Raw genomic sequence first — 7,995 nt, forward strand, 5'->3', positions numbered from 1 at the left:
ATACCATTGACGACATGACGCTCTTCCTCATGATGATCAAACCTCCTGTTAATGCCAAAATTTGAGACATAGAAATCATGATTGTGTCGTTGCTTTATGTCCTCCATTTCCTCTTCTGTTTTATTTAACCAAACCTCTGATTGGACTATAGCTGCTGGAAGAGAAACTAAAAGAAGTTTGCTCGGCTTTATCGTGACTCCTATCCAAGTTTGCCCCACGCAGCTTAGAATCTCAAGGCCATATGAAACCCAGAAAACTGAATGATTAACCTCTGGAGGTCATGGTGCTGCACCATAAAGAAAGACAAGCGATCTGTTGTGAAGATTCACAACTCCCAACTCCATGACCTGAAGATCACCAACAACATGTGTAGCTAGTAATCTTCCACGTTCCCACACACGATTAGCTCGTTTGACAAGAAACAACATCTGCTTTTTAAACTCGTAACCATAGATCTCCAACCCATGCTTCCATTCTTCTAGACCAACATTAGAGTACATAGGTAAGGTACCAAGTTCCTTTTTCCAATTCTATGAGTCTGGAGAAGAGAACATCTTTGTCCCATAGAGTCTATGTGCGGTCTTCTCAGTTATACCACCAGTCTGAACTTTACTTAGCCAATCCCACTTATCTTGTACACATAGTAACCCACCAACACCATGACCGGTGTGAGTCTCATTCAAGTTTGTACCAACATTGGCTTCCTGAATCCACAAATTTTCTTGTATAAATTCTCGTGGTGGTGACATGTCTTTGAACTAAAACCACCAAGTCTTAAGAAACGTTTTTCTTTTCCCACATTTCAACATTTTTTCTCCTAGTGGCATTGAATCAAACATTTGGGGTGCATTAAGCTTGACATCTCCAAGATTAGTAGTTGACTGAGCTTGATGTGTTCCAATCACATATTGGCAATCCTCACTAACATCCAAAGTTGGTTTACATAAAGTAAGGCTAGGTTGCAAGGATAAAACTGGAACCTGATGTTGTGAAACCAAGGTCGTATGCTGCACACAAGTAGATTCCTCAGTTGATTCCTCCTCTGTCACCATCTGAAATGGTGGAATCGATTCTTCAGTAACACTTGCTGCAATCACTTTTGTGTTTGCTTCGTTTTTCACTTCTCGATTCTCACTTTCAATCACTTCTTTAGCAACTTCAGTTTCAACAAGTTTTTTATCATCGAGCACTTGATCTTCATCGCAATCTACCATGATAATACCTGAATTCTTGTGACGAAGATGGTGATCTGGAGTTTCCAATTCATCGCAAAACATACAAAGGCCTTTGAACCATCTCTCGTTAAACTCTTCCCATGAGATTCTCCGACGAATCTTCTTAACTCGTACCCCCAACGATTCCGCCGTTACAAGAGCCACACCCTCTTCCGCCATTGATTCCGAGGAAAGACGATGCTCTGATACTATTGATGACGTAAAATGAGAACTCATATAAGAACAGAGAAGGAAACAGAGTATTTATTAATAAGCAGCAGAATAACAAAATGAAACAACGTTCACTGTAAACGCAGAATCATCATCTCATCTGCAAGAGTCTCAAAGAGAGAATCTCCAGCAACAACGATGAGGAACAAAGATCAGCAAACCCAGAATAGAAAACAACAATCAGATTTTGCATAATAGAAATGATGAGCTACAAGTGCTCTTTATACTAAGTAACTAACAGAGTTAACTGATATTATTCGTTAGCCGTCACGTCACTGTTACGTTGACATGGCATACTGTCTCCTTTGCTAACAGCTCACAATCCAGCTCATCTCGCACGTGACACTTCTCTTCTTATCTTCACTTGCCTTGACTTCAAACGTGCGATTGCCAGCTCCTCATTTGCTACATCAAAAACCCTAGATTTGTTCCTGCTATCGCTCGTAAGGAGGGAGAAGAAGAGGAAAATGAGGGTATATATTTATTTATGTTTGGAGTTGTTCCGAGAATTATCGTAGCATATATTGTCTTGAACTTAGTTTGGAATTAGAGAAGTTAAGGGTTAGAGTCTTGAAAATTGTTTTTTTTTTAATTTTAATTTAGATGAAACGTCGTCGTTTTGACTTGTTTTTGTAAAACACAGTCACTTGGTTCATCCACGTGGCATCTTAAGTAGCTACACTAACGGTTTAACTAACGACATCTTTAGATTTGTAGGTTTTTGCCATATTTATATAGTTTATGTAGGAAATTCAAATTATTAGTTAGTTCATATAGTTATAAGCACACTTGAAAGTTCTATGTAGGAATCCGATAAAGTAAATAATTTTTTGGGAGAATTTGTAGTTTTCCCTCTGATTATATATATCCTTTTATATAAAGCTACCAAAATATATATAATATATATATATATAGCCATATCAAAACACACAACCTCAGAATATATATATTGTCAAGCCGTACTTTCTAACACAACATTTATTACAACCGAGCCATGAAGGTCACTGTAAAACCTGACGTAGTATCTGTACAAACTAAGATGCAACCAATGCTGAAAAGAACTTTTTTTTTATTATTAAAAATCACTTAAACATTTTTATAAGACATGTTTAATCTGATTTACACACAATCAACACAACTTATCATTGATAAATTCTTAATCTAACCAAAACTTTTTAAGAATTCTTAAAGCTTATTCGCTTAGCTCTTTTATTTCTATGCGGCTCAACATAATCTTAAGTCTCAATTCCAATATATATAGGTATCCAACATATCACGTAGGCTAACCTACATTCCTATTTTAGGATAACTCCAAATATTCTTTTTTGATCTGATGATATCTTCTTGCTTGACAATAAAGAAAACTCCAGTATTCCAATTATAATTTGCCGCGTCATTCCAATTATACGTTCATTACTTCCTGCCCACATCTTCTTCCAATGTCTTATAGACTAGCCTTGTTCCACCAAATTTCTTTGTGCTTTCAGTATCTTTCTATCAATTATTTTATCCAACTACAAATTAGCAAAGAACCAACACAAAAGGAATACACAATGATGCTTAATCTAAGCTAAACAAGAGATTGATTTTGGTAACTGAACTTAACTAATCAAAGCAAACAACTCAAAGGAAGCAAAAGAAAACAAATGGCAAAAGGACTAACAAGAATGCAACACAATCAAAGAAAGAAATAAGTAAATCAATCAAAAATAACTAAAAGGTGAATCCCCAGGTTAAGGTAATTGATTCGGAGTGATAAAGATATGGATTTTGGAGCTTTACACAACTTCTAACAACCAATGATCCTTATGTAACGCCCCGACCACCACCATCTCTTAGTGGGCTCAATGTCCACTTCCAGTCCATGGGCCCACCTTCCTTAATGGAGCTCACGACCTTTCACTAGACTTGTGAGCCCATCCATATCCACTGGTCGGTTTCCTACGTCTGGGAGGTTTTAAAGACTTGTTTACCGTCCCTACAAATCACCACATGATCTTTCCCTGTGTTTTGTCCTCACTCGCACAGTTCCGACAGTCACTTCCCGGAAGGTCACCCATCCTGAGACTACTCCAGCTTAAGCATGCTTAACTCTGGAGTTCTCTCAAGACCGTTTTAAAATCTAAATAATTTAAAGGGTCCTGAAAGAACTCCAGAGTTTAAAGGGTCCTGAAAAAACTCCAGAGTTAAGCGTGCTTGAGCTGGAGTAGTCTCAGGATGGGTGACCTTCCGGAAAGTGACTGTCGGAACTGTGTGAGTGAGAAAAAAATACAGGGAAAGATCATGTGGTGATTTATAGGGACGGTAACAAGTCTTTAAAATCTCCCGGACGTATCTAACCAGCCGTCGGATATGGATGGACTCACGGGCCTAGTGAGAGGACATGATGCCCATTAAGAAAAGTGGGCCCATGAAATGGGATTGGACATGGGGCCCACTAAGAGGTGGCGGTTGGGGCGTTACAATTAGACATTAGATTTTATATGTTAATTTTGAAATGTTTATAAAAGTATGTTAGGATAATAGGTGCACATTATTTAATTTGGAAAATAGCAAACTGTTTTAATTTATTATTCTATTTTTTCTTTAACTTTGAATCTTATTATGTTACAAGGTTTTGAATCCACGGTACGCGTAGGTTTATTTGATATATTTTGATAAAAATTATATATACTCACTCTGTTTCAAAATATAATAAATGACCACTTTTAAAAAGTTCAACCAATCATAAATAAAACTGCATAATAAAATATATTAAACTAATCTAAAAGTAGCATATAAACTTGAAAACATCTTATATTATGAACAAAAATAAATTATCTAAAACATCTTATATAATGAAATGCAGGGAGTATGTGGTTGATGACAGTAATGAAATATTATCTTATAAAAATAAATTATATTAGTATTAAATAAAAATTTAAATTTCAGATATACAATTTAAAAAAATACAAAAATGAGTTGTGTTATACATTCAAATCAGATCAAAAAAATCAGGAATTTAACTGGACGTCCAGGCAAGGCGAATCAAACTGGTGACCTCACATATCCTAAACCATTTCTTTGACCACCAGAATAATTTTGTAATCTTGAATTTATCTCGTTTTCATATTTAATTGATCACTACCACCTATGTTTTCGTGTTTTTATTCAATGTTTTCTTATTTTTCATATTCTTTCTTGTCATTTTCATTGTCAAATTTTATAGTAATTGTCATCGTTACTTTTATCATGTTCTTCGTTATACTCTTCTTTTTTTTTGTTTTTTCTTCTTTTTCCTCGTCAACTTTTTCACATTCTTTCACTGAAAAACATTTTTTTTAGACTTCCATACAATTTGTTAACCCATTAAACTCCAAAACCAAAATCTTTTATTTTCTCATAAAATTTGTGCAGTTTATAAAGACCAGAATAGTCAACGCATGCATCCAATTATTGATAATTTCATCCATATACTTATTCGGTTTAAGATCCACATGTATTGAAACTTTTCAAACCAAAATCCTTATTCGCAGAGAAAGTAATATGAACACATGTATAGTTAAAATAATATTTGTGCTTTTCGTCGATCCTTCTTCTTTAAACTCAAATAACATCAACTTAAGGTCTTGCGACGTCAATCCTTCTTTTTTAGACTTAAAAATAAAAAATTTATTGCAAGAATATCAAATCATATTTCTTTTATTTCTATAAATTTTAATCTTTTTCTTCTAAAAATTCTTAACAATACAGGTTACTACTATATTTCCAAAAATGTTAATCAGTGAAATATCTAATTCTTATTGGTTGTTTTAAATCCTATATGGACACCTTTAGGAGTTTATAGCTTCAACTTTTTATTATTATAGATATAATATTTTAAAATTTCTATGGAGGTTAAGTAATTGTAATATTTTCAAACATTTTATGAAGTTTAAATATTTTTCATATTTGAACCTTTTAAAAGTTTCAATATTTATAATATTTAAACTTTTAAAATTTATAGTTATAATTTTTTAGAAACCTTTATAAGAAAATAAATTCTTAAATTTAAAGATCATAAGATTTTGAAGTTTTAAAAGGTTTCAAAATATAATATTTGAACCTTTTAAAAAGTTCAATATTTATAATATTTTAAAAGTTCAATATTTATAATATTTTAACTATTTAAAAAACTTTTTAAAAGCTAAGAACTTTTAAAAGTTTCAATATTTATAATATTTGAACTTTTAAAAATTTTCAATATTATAATATATTTTTTGAAACTTTTTAAAGTTTTAGTTGATCAAATAAAAAACCGGATCAAACGAATAAAACTTTTAACTTGGACGCCTGATAAATCAAGCTTTCCTGCTTATTCGCGGTTGGAATCATATTAATAGTGGTTCTGAACCAATGTCTAAAAGATTTATAGCCGATGTGGGACGTTGTACATAGTTCTTTTATTTTTATAAATTTAAATATTTTCCTTTTTCTAAAAATTCTGGAAATTTAAAAAATGTTTATGAATGACATGTCAAATCCTTATAGGTTGTTTAAAATAATTCTTAATATTTAAAATTCTGGAGATTTTCAAAAATGTTAATAAGTGACATGTCTTATCTCTATTGGTTGTTTAAATTCCTATGTGGACGCCTATAGGAGCTTATAGATCCTACTTTTTATTAGTATAGATTGAAGACAATTTCATATTAGTATTACTTTTTTTTTTTGGACAACAAAAGATTAGCTCATATGAGTCAATTGGGTGAGAAATTGTTTACATACAAAATATTATGCGGAGATGTACGCGCTTGGCGTGCCAAATAATCCGCATTTACATTTGCATTTCTAGAAATAAGAGATAAACAGAAAAAAGTAAAGTCTTCCCTATCAATCTTGATATCTGAAAAGACCGACCTTTTTCTTTTTTAATAATAAATAATAAAATAATAATATACATAAATAAACAACAACTAGTGGTCTCATACCCACTAGCCACCTAACCACATTCACAATCAACAGCGGAATAACAATACCAATAACAATATCCATTAATATCCAATAATAAAACCAATACTATAGCTAAGCAATATCCAATAACAAGATAACCAATAATCGAATAACCAATCATCAGAAAACAAGAAACCAGCAACCTAACAATGTTTCTAATGACTCAACTCTAGCAACCTAACAATATTTCTAATGACTCAATTCTAGCAACCTAACAATGCCAGACAACATCCAATCGAGTCCCTAGAACATCCTCCTCTTCATCGCCTTGATTCCACGATCACACTTTGCCTTTACCTGCACCAAAAACACATATTGAGATGCATGAGTATTTGATAAACACTCAGTGAGGCAACCCTCCCATCTACTGGGCTATACACACAAGTAAAAGTGATTCCAATGATCCCAATTTGCTGGTGTCGACCGACACCAAGTGGTGTCGATCGACACTCCTTCTGCAACTGCGATCCGCACGAAGTCGAGAGTCGAATCTCGCTCCCAAATCTCCTCCAAATCGTCCAATACTCGAAACCCAAGCCTTATACATCCGTAGGAACCTGTATCAACCAATCCCAGCAAGAAAAACACACAAACAAGCAACAAACAAGCAAGAACAAGGAAATCAAAGGCTTAGATTAGCCATGGTCATGCACTCACCTCTCTGCAGAAAGATTCTGACCAATAAGAACGAATTCCCTCACTCTTAGCAAGCTTCTAGCACTTTTCCAGCCTTAGATCTCCCAAGAACAGCGAGGAATCTCACCAATCTCTCTCATAAGCTCAAGAACAATGTTTTCTCTCTTTTCTTCTCAAAAACAAACAAACGGCAACAAACACCACTTCCAAAACCCTTATGGTCGACAATTCCTTTAAATATCTTGGTTTAGTGATTTTCCTTAAACCAAACCGACTAAAATCGACAATTAAATCAATTCGATCGAACAGGAAAAACAATGGTGTCGACCGACACCCCCTTGGTGTCGATCGACACCCTCACCCAAAACGTACAAATTGGTTTGCGGGTGTTACAATTCTCCCCCACCAATCTAGATTCGTCCTCGAATCTCGAACAACCATCAGCCAAGGAATCCCGTGCGACCGTCTCCACGGCCCGCACTCCTCCGACCGATCTACAGAAGTTCACCTCTAGGCGATAGACTCACGCTCCAGGCATCATTTGCTCTCGACTTTTGGACTTTCCTTTACCCATAGGCCTAAACCTTGAGTTTTTGTTGGCTCCCCATCAGACTTAAGTCTGCATGCCATAATATTGGCTCCTCATCGGGCCTAAACCCGCATGCCATAATATATAAGGAAAAATCCAACTCGTCTCTCGGGTTGCCACCCTACAGCGCGCCCCCAGATCGTCATCTGAAGTCAATATACCAACCATATTCCCAAGCCACAAAGTCTCTGAATATGGCAGTTCTAGGAGAAACTAAGTCCTCCAAGAGCCGCGAGCAAACAATTCTGGACACGTCTGAGTCCTATCCCTATCCAGGTTTCCTTCCCGTGGCTCGCGTAAAACATCTCAATGTCCTACCAACCACATATCCCCTCACTGGAACAACTCATGACC

The sequence above is a fragment of the Camelina sativa genome, chromosome 15 (assembly GCF_000633955.1).
Source record: "Camelina sativa cultivar DH55 chromosome 15, Cs, whole genome shotgun sequence".
Taxonomy (NCBI): domain Eukaryota; kingdom Viridiplantae; phylum Streptophyta; class Magnoliopsida; order Brassicales; family Brassicaceae; genus Camelina; species Camelina sativa.